We start from the raw sequence: 13647 nt of genomic DNA, 5'->3' as shown, positions 1-13647 counted from the left end.
CTAGTCAGTCCTTTGCTCTGTGAGTGGGCTTGACGGTGTCTTAGGGCTTTTCGCATGGTAGCTATCCCACAGTCTGGTTTGCTAGCCCAAGTTAGTTTCCTCAGATTGCCCTCGGGGTATTCAGGCTCAATCCTTTCTCTAAGCAAGGCAGCCCACGCCTCCCTGGCCAGCCCCCGCTTACTAGTGGCGGATGCAGGCGTCTGAGCTGCTTCTCCGCTGGGGGAGTTACCATTGGACATGTAACCTGTGGGTTTTAATTATTTATTTTTCCTCCCAGTTATGTTGCCCTCTGGTTCCAAGGCTCGCCACAGACTCGGCAGTGAGAGTGTTTCCTGGTGTTTGTAAACTTCCCTCTTTTTAAGACTCCCTTCCTGGGACGGAGCTCCATCCCTACCTCTTTTGTCTCCCTTTACATCTTTTATATTTTTTCCTACCTCCTTTCAAAGACAATGGGCTGCTTTTCTGGGTGCCTGATGTCCTCTGTGGGCATTCAGAAGTTGTTTTGTGAAACTTACTAAGCGTTTAAGTGTTCTTTTAATGAATTTGTGGGGGAGAAAGTGGTCTCCCCGTCCTATTCCTCTGCCATCTTAGGACCACCCCTGTTTTATCTACAATTTTAATAACCAAAAACTATATTACAATGATGTAATGTTATTTTTAATATAAATTTATTTTAATTGGAGGTTAATTACTTTAAAAAAAAAAAGCAGCCTTGCTTAGGGAACTGACAGAAAGCAGCACCTGGGAAAAGCAATGGACAGAGATTAGAGTTCAAGTCTTCTTCTTCAGGGATTGTATTCTCTGAACTTCTTTTCATTAGCAAACGATAAGGACAGGATTCTTAGCATCTGCATGAATTGTTCATGACTTTACTATTGTTTTTCCTCCTCCTTCTGTGCCTCCCCCTAGTACTGCTAATTTGCTTCCTCTCTCCAGATCTGACACCTTTTGAGTTCAGGTGGGCACTGTCTCTCTTTCGCACTCTCAGCGGGTTCTTAACACAGCCCTCTGGCTGCACCTTCTCCACCCTCGTGTTTGCCTTCTCTGTGTGATAAGTGATCTGTTTTAACTGCAGCTCTGAACATGTCAGTTCTCTGTAGCATTTGAATAGCTCCCCATTTCCCTTGGAAAGAGAATGGCATGTACGGCCAGGCCCTAACCCTCTTTCATTCTCTCTTCCTTGTCCCCTTCCTCTGCTGCACCCTCTCTGCATGAACTCCTACAGCCCATGCTTCCTTTGACATCTTCCAGGAGCTTAAATGTATCCTATTCCTTCACACCTGCCTTTTTCAGAGGACTTTCTCTCTATGTTGCACCTACCATTGGCTCCTGGCTCCAGATTCTTGGCTGCTAACTGTATTTCTCAGGCATTGCTTGAACACCATCTCCTCTGACTCCTTCAGGCCGAATCACATCTCCTTGTCCATTCTTCTGGTCCTGTGTGCCATTTGTTTGGTGAGCATCTACCATACGGTGGGACAAATATTTCTTGTCTGACTCCCCTCCTAGGCCCGAGGCTTCCTGAGAGCACGAACCCAGTCTCCAGCCTTGCATGGGCACAGAGGTGCTTGCTGTTTGTCTTCGCAATGACTGGAAGCTGTGACTGTTTCATAAGGCCTCCTGGCTTCCTTGGTCTTTCATCACAAACAGTGTCTGTGCTGTGGAGGAGCAGCTTTTCACTTTAAGGCCCCCTATTTCTCCATCTTCCCAACAGAGTCACATGCTCTCCAGCTTATCCTACTCTACTCCTTCTCCCATTCACTCTTCAGTGTCTGCTGTCTACTAGGGCTGTGGGAGCCCAAGAACACAGATGTGCAGGATTCATCAGCCCTGCCTTCCAGGAGCTTCCAGAGCAGTGGCAGGAGGGGGGAAGGAACAGACAGGCAGGAACTTGAGCATGCCACTTCATATAGGTCCTATGTGTGTTAGGGAAAACACTAACTGAAACCACTCACCCTACCCAGGCACCCTGGCAACCATTTGTATGAGCTATTTTATGACAGGAGGTCCTGGCAAGGAACATAGAACAAATAAGCCACCACTAACCAGAAGAATCTGAGTTAAAGATTCTTTAACTCAGAATGGGTGAATTTAACTCAGATGACCATTATATCTACTACTGTGGGCAGCAATCCCTTAGAAGAAATGGAATAGCCATCATGGTCAACAAGAGTCTGAAATGCAGTATTTGGATGCAATCTCAAAAATGACAGGATGATCTCTGTTCGTTTGCAAGGCAAATCATTCAATATCATGGTAATGCCCCAACCAGTAATGCTGAAGAAGCTGAAGTGGAATGGTTCTATGAAGACCTACAAGACCTTCTAGAACTAACACCCTTTAAAAGATGTCCTTTTTATTATAGCGGACTGGAATGCAAAAGTAGGAAGTCAAAAAACACTTGGAGTAACAGGCAAATTTGGCCTTAGAGTACGGAATGAAGCAGGGCAAAGGCTAATATTGTTTTGCCAAGAGAAGGCATTGGTCATGACAAACACTCTCTTCCAACAACACAAGAGAAGAATCTGCACATGGACATCACCAGATGGTCAACACCAAAATCAGATTGATTATATTCTTTGCAGCCAAAGATGGAGAAGCTGTAGACAGTCAGCAAAAACAAGACCAGGAGCTGACTGTGGCTCAGATCATGAACTCCTGATTGCCAAATTCTGACTTAAATAGAAGAAAGTGGGGGAAACCACTAGACCATTCAAGTATGACCTAAATCAAATCCCTTATGATTATACAGTGAGAAATAGATTTAAGGGACTACATCTGATAGACAGTGCCTGATGAATTATGGACAGAGGTTTGTGACACTGTACAGGAGACAGGGATCAAGACCATCCCCATGGAAAAGAAATGCAAAAAAGCAAAATGGCTGCCTGAGGAGGCCTTACAAATAGCTGTGAATAGAAGAGAAGTGAAAAGCCAAGGAGGAAAGGAAAGATATAAGCATCTGAATGCAAAATTCCAAAGAATAGCACGGAGAGATAAGAAAGCCTTCCTCAGCGATCAATGCAAAGAAATAGAGGAAAACAACAGAATGGGAAAGACTAGAGATCTATTCAAGAAAGTTAGAGATACCAAGGCAACATTTCATGCAAAGAAGGGCTCCATAAAGGACAGAAATGGTATGGACATAAGAGAAGCAGAAGATATTAAGAAGAGGTGGCAAGGATACACAGAAGAACTGTACAAAAAGCACCTTGATGACCCAGATAATCACGATGGTGTGATCACTCACCTAGAGCCAGACATCCTGGAATGTGAAGTCAAATGGGTCTTAGAAAGCATCATTATGAACAAAGCTAGTGGAGGGGATGGAATTCCCATTGAGCTATTTCAAATCCTGGAAGATGACACTGTGAAAGTGCTGCACTCAATATGCCAGCAAATTTGGAAAACTCAGCAGTGGCCACAGGACTGGAAAAGGTCAGTTTTCATTCCAATCCCAAAGAATGGCAATGCCAAAGAATGCTTAAACTACCGCACAATTGTACTCATCTCACACTCTAGTAAAGTAATGCTCAAAATTCTCCAAGCCAGGCTTCAGCAATACGTGAACCGTGAACTTCCTGATGTTCAAGCTGGTTTTAGAAAAGGCAGAGGAACCAGAGATCAAATTGCCAACATCTGCTGGATCATGGAAAAAGCAAGAGAGTTCCAGAAAAACATCTATTTCTGCTTTATTGACTATGCCAAAGCCTTTGACTGTATGGATCACAATAAACTGTGGAAAATTTTAAGAGATGGGAATACCAGACCATCTGACCTGCCTCTTGAGAAACACATATGCAGGTCAGGAAGCAACAGTTAGAACTGGACATGGAACAACAGACTGGTTCCAAATAGGAAAAGGAGTACATCAAGGCTGTATATTGTCACCCTGCTTATTTAACTCATATGCAGAGTACATCATGAGAAATGCTGGGCTGGAAGAAGCACAAGCTGGAATCAAGATTGCAGAGAGAAATATCGATAACCTCAGATATGCAGATGACACCACCCTTATGGCAGAAAGTGAAGAGGAACTAAAAGGCCTCTTGATGAAAGTGAAAGAGGAGAGTGAAAAAGTGGACTTAAAGCTCCACACTCAGAAAACAAAGATCATAGCATCTGGTCCCATCACTTCATGGGAAATAGATGGGGAAACAGTGGAAACAGTGTCAGACTTTATTTTGGGGGGCTCCAAAATCACTGCAGATGATGATTGCAGTCATGAAATGAAAAGACGCTTCCTCCTTGGAAGGAAAGTTATGACCAACCTAGATAGCATATTGAAAAGCAGAGACATTACTTTGAAGATTAAGGTCGGTCTAGTCAAGCCTATGGTTTTTCCTGTGGTCATGTATGGATGTGAGAGTTGGACTGTGAAGAAAGCTGAGCACCAAAGAATTGATGCTTTTGAGCTGTGGTGTTGGAGAAGACTCTTGAGAGTCCCTTGGATTGCAAGGAGATCCAACCAGTCCATCCTAAAGGAGATCAGCCCTGGGTGTTCATTGGAAGGACTGATGCTGAAGCTGAAACTCCAGTACTTTGGCCACCTCATGCAAAGAGTTGACTCATTGGAAAAGACCCTGATGCTGGGAGGGTTTGGAGGCAGAAGGGGATGAAAGTATGAGATGGATGAGTGTGAGTGAACTCTGGGAGTTGGTGATGGACAGAGAGGCCTGGCGTGCTGTGATTCATGGGGTCGCAGAGTCCGACACAACTGAGCGACTGAACTGAATTGAACTGAACCAGAATTCGGTAAAGGTCAAAAGGAGACTTCCCCTACCACCTCCCAGAATCCATCTTGGCTGAGCAACATATGTGACACTAGAAAGGACCCTGAGTGAGAATGATTGGTCAGAAAAACGTGGAAACCAACCCCATTGTCATTAAACCTGAGACTGTGAGCCATGTGACAGCAGTTCTCCTGGGTTCCCTTACCCTCTGTTCTGCCAAGTTTTAACTTTCATCTTAGGTTCAAATTATTTGTTAATGAAATAAACCACTTGTTATATACAAATTAACAATATTAATATTTATTAGAGAATTATCAAGCTTATTTTCAAGACACTAACAGTAAAGGAAAAGAGAAACAGCAGAGGATTCATCAGCAGATTTCGATCAACATTTAGACTTCAACAGCACCGGGACATCCCGTGTCATAGCTAGTCCGGGGTCCCAACTGGGAAAAGGTCCCAGGCAGTACGTTCGCTCCACGGGTGACTTCAAAAGTCGCACTCTGGTGTTCCTGCTTATCATCCTAGGGCCACAAACTGATATCGTCATCAGTCTGTGAGCAAACTGCAGCTCCAGTTTCAATGTTAATGCTGTTTGTTTTACCTTGTGAGTGTTGATATTCTCCAGATCTGGGAGATTGGTTGGATCTCCAGGGTTCACGAGAATTCCATGACTCACTACCTATCCTATCTATGATGCTACTCAGCTGGCTGGTAACAAGTGCAGGCAGACATATAGCCAGGGTGGCATCCAGGCAGGTCAGGGACAAGTCAGAGGCCTGCTCTGCTTTGTCTCTGAAGCCTAAACAAGACTACAACATCTTCCTGCTTTCCGTCAGGGTGCCCCCTTCCCAATAAAGTCTCTTCTTTGTCAGCATGTGTTGGAGAATTCATTTCTGAGTGTTAGGAAGGGGTCCCCATTCCTGCAACATGCACAGACCACATGGGTGGCCCAGATGGGGTGCAGAGAGAGGACTGGCTACCCAACTGACTCCCAGGATGCTCGCCTGTGTGCATCAGAAGGTAAGGAAGAAGAGGGCCATCATTTCAGGATGTAGTGGGGACCAGATAACACCTGTAGCTGCCCCAGCACCACAGTTGTCCCTTCAGTGTCTGCAGTGACACCACTTGGCCAGAACCTCCCCAGCTGTTTGCAGGGGCTCTGGTACTATGGAGCTGCCACATAGAGACCTCACACTTCTGACACCTGCCAACTTTGTTGATGCCCAAACACTGTTGGAAAATCAAGTCACCACAAGGAACTAAGAGTAGCCTCATTTTACACATGAGGATGCTGACCCCAGAGGTGTCACCCAGTGTGTGGCAGAGCTAGAGCCCAGGGTCTCTCCTGAGCCCACTGCCTTCTCCCACATCAGAAATAAAAGTCCTGTGTCCATACCGGGCCACTCAGGGCCACCGGGACGTCAGGGGGTTTGTCTGAGGCTTGGGGGCGTGGACATCACCTATAGTCACAGACGCTGAGAGCTAGGAGTAGCCCATCTGGCTCCTGTGTGGCACAGATGTTTCCTTTCCTTCCCAATTTTCTACTCCTCACAACGAAATAAAATTTAAAGCTTCTCAAGCAAGTCCATTTCATTTTTTAACAACTGTAGCAAAGATTCCCCCTTATATTGCTTTAAATCTTTAATTTCCCACTGAAGCCTTGAAACAATGATGACAAATTGAGTGAAGTCCTCATGGAAAGTGTTACTGTAGACACTAATAAGGGTTCCTAATGAGCACTCCAAGAAAAATTAAACAAACGCCCAGAATGTTAAACCACTTGAGGAGTTATAGCATTCCCAGCCTGTGAAAACCACTGATTTATTTTTCTCTGTAGCAAGGAAACACTACCTCAGTTCATCCCACAGCTATTCCAGGTTGTCAGGAAGGGAGGCCAAAATAGCCCTTGTGCTCCACTCATCATAATTGTAATCTGATCCCTTAGAAACCAGCCCAGCTAATCTCCATCCTCAGGTGCTTTAAGACCTTGCTGTGGGCTTCTCTGGTGGCTAAGTGGCAAAGAATCCACCTGCCAAGGCAGGAAACATGAGTTTGATCCCTGAGTTGGGAAGATCCCCTGGAGAAGGAAATGGCAACCCACTCCAATATTCATGCCTGGGAAATCCTGTCTAGAGCATTCTGAGCCTGGCAGCCTAGAGTCCATGGGTTTGCAAAACAGTCAGACATGACTGAGTGACTAAACAACAACAAATTCAAAGTACAACCCAGGGACCTGCAGCATTGGCATTTTCTGGGCGCTTGTGAGAAATGCAGGATCCCAGACCCATCCCATCCAATTGTATCAAAGGCCGTATGTATCCTTTACCTTAATGAGAAGAAGGGAAGACTGCAAACCCTGAAGGAAAGCTCATCGTTTTGGCTTTGTTTGGAATTGTTAGAATACTTACTGCCCTCTCCCCCGGCTTTTTTCTGTTTTTAATTGATGCATAATTGACATATACCATTATATTAGTTTGGGGTGTACAACATGATGACTGAATATTTGTATATATTGTAAATGATTATCATACTTTCACTTCACACCCTCATCTATTTTGTTGTTGTTCAGTTGCTCAGTTGTGTCCGACTCTTTATGACCACATCGACTGCAGCACACCAGGCTTCCCTGTCCTTCACGATCTCTCAGAGTTTTCTCAAACTCATGTCCATTGAGTCAGTGATGCCATCCAACCATCTCATCCTCTGTTGTCCCCTTCTCCTCCTGCCCTCAATCTTTCCCAGCATCAGAGTCTTTTCTCTTGAGTCAGATCTTCACATCAGGTGGCCAAAGTTTTAGAGCTTCAGCTTCAGCATCAGTCCTTCCAATGTATATTCAGGGTTAATTTCCTTTAGGATTGACTGGTTTGATCTCTTTGGTGTCCAAGGGACTCTGAAAAGTCTTCTAGCACCACACCTCAAAAGCATCAATTCTTTGGCAGTTAGGCTTCTTTATGGTCCAACTACACCTGTACACGACTACTGGAAAAACCATAGCTTTGACTATACAGACCTTTGTCGGCAAAGTGAGGTTTCTGTTTTTTAATACATTGCCTAGGTTTGTCATAGCTTTCCTTCCAAGGAACAAGCATCTTTTATAGAACAGCTGAAAACTTCCCAAACCTGGGGAAGAAGCTGTATATACAAGCCCATGAAACTAAGAGAATATCTACCTACTTCAATGCAAAAAACCTTCTCCAAGACATATGAAAACTGTCAAAAGTCAGTAACAACAACAACAAAAAAAAATCTTAAAGGCAGCCTGTAGGGGAAAAAGAAAGTAATCCCCAAAGGAACCCCCATTAGGCTATCAGCAAAGTTCTCAGAAGAAACTCTACAGGCCAGGAAAAAGTAGAATGACATACTCAAAGTGTTAAAAGATAAAAACTGCCAGTAATGAATACTTAACTGAAAGGAAATGGCAACCCACTCCAGTGTTCTTGCCTGGAGAATCCCAGGGACGGGGGAGCCTGGTGGGCTGCTGTCTCTGGGGTCGTACAGAGTCAGACACAACTGAAGCGACTTAGCAGCAGCAAGAATACTTTATCTGGCAAAGTTAGCCATCAGATCAGAAGGAAAATTAAAGGCTTTCTCAGATAAAGCTGAGAAATTTCACCACCACTAGATGTACCTTTCAGAAAGACTGAAAGGAGCTCTTCAAGTTGAAATAAAGACACTAACTAGTGACATAAAAGCTAATGAAAGTACACAATATTCTTAACAAATGTGAAAAGTAAACAGAATGAGAAAACTGTGACTCCATATATTACAATGGTACATTAACCACTTAATATAAAGGCTAAAGGGACACAGCATTTACACAACTACAGCTGTGATAATTTCTCAAAAAATTCACAGCATAAAAAAGGTAAATTGCAACATTAAGAGATGTAAAATGGTGGAAACTTTATAGGTGGATAAAATTAAGGTGCTATCTGCATAAAAATGATTATTTCACCTGAGATGTTTCACGTAAATCACATGGTAACCTCAAAGCAAAAACCTACAGTAGAGTCACGAAACACACACAAAGAGAGGGAAGCTGAGAAAATTCCATGAAAAACCAGACAGAGAGAGAGGGGAAAACAAATGATGCAAGACTTCCCTGGTGGTACAGTAGATAGGAGTCTACCTGCCAGTGCAGGGGACATAGGTTCAATCCCTCAAAGATTTCACATGCCACGGAGCAGCTAGGCCCATGTATCATAGCTACTGTGCCCACACTCTAGGGCCTATAAGCTGCAACTACTGAGCCCACATGCCACAACTACTGAAGCCCACATGCCTACAGCCTGCAATAAATAAGGTGACAGCAGTTAAGTCTTTACATGTCAGTAATTACTCTAAATAGAAATGGTCTGAAGTCACCAGTCAAAAGATACAAAATGGATGGATTGATTAAAAGACAAGACCCAACTATAAGCTACCTACAGGGAACTCATATCAGCTCTACAGATATACAGATTTAAAGTGGAAATATTGAAGAGGATATTCCATGCAAGTAGAAACCAAAAGTATGCATAGTCATAGAGCTATCAGACAAAATACACTTTAGCCCAAAAATGACAGGAAGAGACAAGGACAGTATATATTGATAAAAAGGTCAATTGTAAATCACACTGGAGCACCACAATATAAACAAATACTAACATATCCAAAAGGAGAAACAGACAATACATTAATAGTGTGTGCATGCGTGCTCAGTCACTAAGTTGTATCCAACTCTGCAACCCCATGGACTGTTGCTTCCCAGGGTTCTCTATCTGTGGGATTTCCCAGGCAAGAATACTAGACTGGGTTGCCATTTCCTCCTCCAGGGGATCTTTCTGACCTAAGGATCAAATCCTATCTCCTGCTTGGAAGGCAGATTCTTTACCACTGAGCCACCAGGGAAGCCCATATTAATAGTAGGGGACTTCAACACCCAACTGCCAGCAATGAATAGATCATTCAGATGGAAAATCATCAAGGAAACAGTGGAATTGAAATATACTCCAGAACAAATGGAATTATCCAATATATATTTTTTTAAATTTCATTCAATAGCAGCAGAATATAAGTTCTTCCCAGCGGTACATGGAAAATTCTCCAGGGCAGTTAATTTGATAGAAAACAAATCTCAGAAAATTTAAGAAGACTGAAATCCTATCAACTATGTTTTCTGACCACATGGTATAAAACTAGAAATCAACAACAACAGAAAAAGCTTGAAAATCTACAAATATATAGAAACAAAACAGCACTTTTCTGAACAACCAATGAGTCAATGGGGAAATAAAAAAATATCTCCAACAATTGAAAATGAAAAAACAACATATAAAAACTTATGGAGTGCAGCAAAAGCAGTTTGGAAAGTTTATAGCAATAAATACAAATATCATCATCAGAAAGACACAAAAAAACACTTACAACTCAATGTACTAGAAAAAGAACAAATTATGTCCAAGGTTAGCACAAAGAAGGAAATAATAAAGATCAGAGTGGAAATAAATGAGAGATCAGAAAAACAATAGGAAGAATCAACAAAACTAAGAGGCGGTACTCCTCAAAGATAAAATTGACAAAACTTTACCTAGACTAAAAAAAAGAGAAGACTTAAATTAAATTAGGAATGAAAATGGTGGGGTGGTAGAGACATTACAACTGATCTGACAGAAATACATAGGTTCATAAGAAATTATTATGAACAATTATAAGCCCCCCAAATTAAATAACCTAGAATAAATGGATAAATTTCTAGAAACATACAAGTTACCAAGACTGAAGAGACAGAAAATCTAAACAGACCAATAATAAGTAAATAGATTTACTCAATAACCAAAAACCTCCCAAAAGAAAACCGCAGAACCAGAAGTCTTCAATGAAAAATTCTACCAAGCATTCAAAGATTTAAGACCAGTCCTCAAACTTTCAAAAACTGAGGAGGATGGAATACTTCCAAACTTATTCTAGGAAGCCAGAATTACCCTAATAGAGCAAGATAAGGACACAATGAGAAAATTAAATCAATATCCCTGATGAATACAGATGCAAAAGTTCTCAACAAAAGATTAGCAAACAGAATTCAAAAGCACATAAAAGATTATACACCATGATTAAGTAGGATTTATGAGGAGCTTCAAGATGGTGGAGGAATAGGACAGGGAGACCACCTTCTCCCTCACAGATACATCAAAAGATCATCTCCATGTGGAACAATTCCCACAGAACAACTTCTAAACACTGTCAGAGGATCCCAGATTTGCAGAAAGGCAAACCAATGTCCTCGGAATGAGGTAGGGCAAAAGACGACGAGAAGGGAGACAAAGGACTTTGGGATGGGGGACCCATCCTAAGGAGGGAGTCATGAAGGAGGAGAAATTTCCACACAACAGGAAATCCTCTCACAGGTGGGGTCAGGGATGAGTTTAGGAATGTCAGAGGGAAGTACAATGAGGCAAAACGGAAAAAATTCACCACAAAGATTGCACCAAAATGCAACTTCCAGCCAAGAAGCAGCTCCCACACTTGTGTCCAGCTGCAGTGAATGGGGGCTGGGTGCAGAAGCACAGGCTGCGTGGGTCGGTCCTCAGGAAAAGGACTGAGGTTGAATGCCATGAAGACATGCTGAGAAGGCTAATGTGACACAGTATAGGCAGGACAGAGAAAACCCTGGAACCACCAGGAAAACAAAAGATCATTCCCACAGGAAGGCTCCAATGCCGCACTCTAACTCAGTGCACTCACAGAACAAAGGACTGCACCCTAGCAAATACCAAAGTGGGGTGGGCTGGCTGTAGTCTACAGCTCCAGAGGAAGACAGGCAGGCACATGACTGCCAGAATCAGAAGGCAAGGGCCTGCTGCAATCTCAGCCCCAGAGACCACATCTGCTGCCAAGCTGTGAGCAGCCGCCAGTTACCACCCACTTCCTCCTGTGATCCTCAGCTCAGATCCACCAGCAGTGGTTACAGCTCGAGACCAGCTTCCCTGGGGAAGCGCACAACCCACCTGGGACTGTGACCTCATGGACTAGCCAGGAGCCCAGGCAGCTTGGCAAAGGGTCCCACAGACTGAGACTGACTCTCCTGGGAGGTGCATGCCCACCTATGGCAGTGGCAACCTCCCATGTGGTTCAGCCACAGCAACTGGACCCCATACACGAAGCAGCGTTTGCAGTGTCCCTCCCTCTCCACAGCATAACTGAGCAAGTGAGCCCAAATAAGTGGTCCCTTTCAACCCCTCATGTCAAGGGGTAGATCAGACATTGAAGAGAGACTTGCAAGCAGAGGCAGGCCAAAAAACAAAGCAGCAGTGTGAGCAAAGCAAAGAAGGGGAAATCGCACCAGAAGTGGCGAGTGCAACAGATTAAACTCCTGCAGTTAACTTCAGACTGTGTGCTTTAGGGGAAACTGTAGGCTTTCAGACCCAAGTAAAAGCCAGAACAATGGAAGATCTTGAGACTGAACTGATTCCACACTGCACACAAGTCCAGAGACCTTCCAAGATATATTGAGAAGGCAAAGCAACTGGAGCAGAAAAAGGGAGAAATCACACAAACATTCCTCTCACTACCACCATATACATACTATCTACCTCCTATAAATTTATTTTAAAATTTATTTTATTCTTTTAACCCCTTTTTTCCCCCTTATACTGTCTTAATACAGTTATTACTTTTTAATTTTTATAGCCTTTTTTCTTTAAAAAAAAAAAAACCTTATTTTAAAAATAAATTCCATACTTTACTTTTGTGTTTGATATTTTTTTTATATTGGACTTTTGAAGGACTAATTTTTTTCTAGGTTTTTAATTTTTGCTTTATGATATTTTATTAATTTTTTTTCTTTGTTAATCTTTGAAAATCTAAGTTTTAGTATCCATTTTCACTTAAGGATTTGAAAGTTGGCTTGGTTGCTCTCTTCTGACTCTTCCTTTTCTCCTTTTCACCTTCTTCTGTTCTCTACATAACTCTGTGAATCTCTTTGGGTGTTACTGGCTGTTGAGAGTTGTTTCACCATTAACCTATGGGTTTTGTCTCCTGTGCTGTGTGGCCTGAAAAGTTTTGGTGCTCCTGTAAGAGGTCGGAACTAAACCCAAGGCAAGAGACTCAACTTCAGGACTTTGAAACATCAGAGATCTCCCACACCCATGGAATATTAATAGAAGAGATCTCGCCCAAAAAGCTCCATAACTACACAGAGACCTAGCTCCACCCATGAGCCAGCAAGCTCCAGTGCAGGACACCACATGCCAATCCTCCAGCAGGAACACAACCCTGCATATTAATAGACAGGAGGCCCAAAACCACATCAAACCCACAGATACTCCCAAACTCACTACTGCACACTGCATTGCCCTCCAGAAAGATGAGATGGAGCTCTACCCACCAGAACACAGGCACAAATCCCCCCAACCAGGAAACCTTCACAAGGCGCTGGTGCAGCCACACCCACAGGGAGCAGACTCCACAACTAAGAGGAACTATGCCTCTAAAACCTTCAGAAAGGAGACCCTAAGCATAGCAAACTAAACAAAATGATAAAACAGAGAAATATCTAGCAGGTAAAGGAACATGATAAAAACCAAACAAAAGAGGAGATAGGGAATCTATCTGAAAAAGAATTCAGAATGATAGTAAAGATGACCCAAAATCTTGAAAACAAAACAGAGACATGGATAAATACACTGGAGGAACAGATTGAGAAGAGGTAAGAAATGTTTAACAAGGATCTAGAAAAAATACAGAATAGTCGATTAGCAATGAACAACACAATAACTGAGATTAAAACACTCTGGAGGGAACCAACAGTACAGTAACTGAGGCAGTTACAGATAAGTGAGCTGGAAGACAGAATGGCGGAAATAACTGAAGCAGAGCAGAAAAAAAGAAAAAAGAAGAAAAAGAAATGAGGGCAGCCTTAGAGACCTAAGGG

The 13647-nt window shown here is 42.9% G+C and overlaps 1 long non-coding RNA gene across 1 annotated transcript; it reads right to left on the bottom strand.

The window, feature by feature from the left end:
* Positions 1-651: 651 nt before the first annotated feature.
* On the bottom strand, positions 652-2100 carry LOC120867916. Its single transcript, XR_005722070.1, has 2 exons — positions 1321-2100; positions 652-741 (listed from the first exon to the last, which is right to left on the bottom strand). It is a non-coding gene; the product is annotated as an uncharacterized LOC120867916 (long non-coding RNA).
* Positions 2101-13647: the final 11547 nt, after the last annotated feature.

The sequence above is a fragment of the Oryx dammah genome, unplaced genomic scaffold (genome assembly GCF_014754425.2).
Source record: "Oryx dammah isolate SB20612 unplaced genomic scaffold, SCBI_Odam_1.1 HiC_scaffold_9, whole genome shotgun sequence".
Taxonomy (NCBI): domain Eukaryota; kingdom Metazoa; phylum Chordata; class Mammalia; order Artiodactyla; family Bovidae; genus Oryx; species Oryx dammah.
This window is presented reverse-complemented; position numbering and strand designations above follow the sequence as displayed.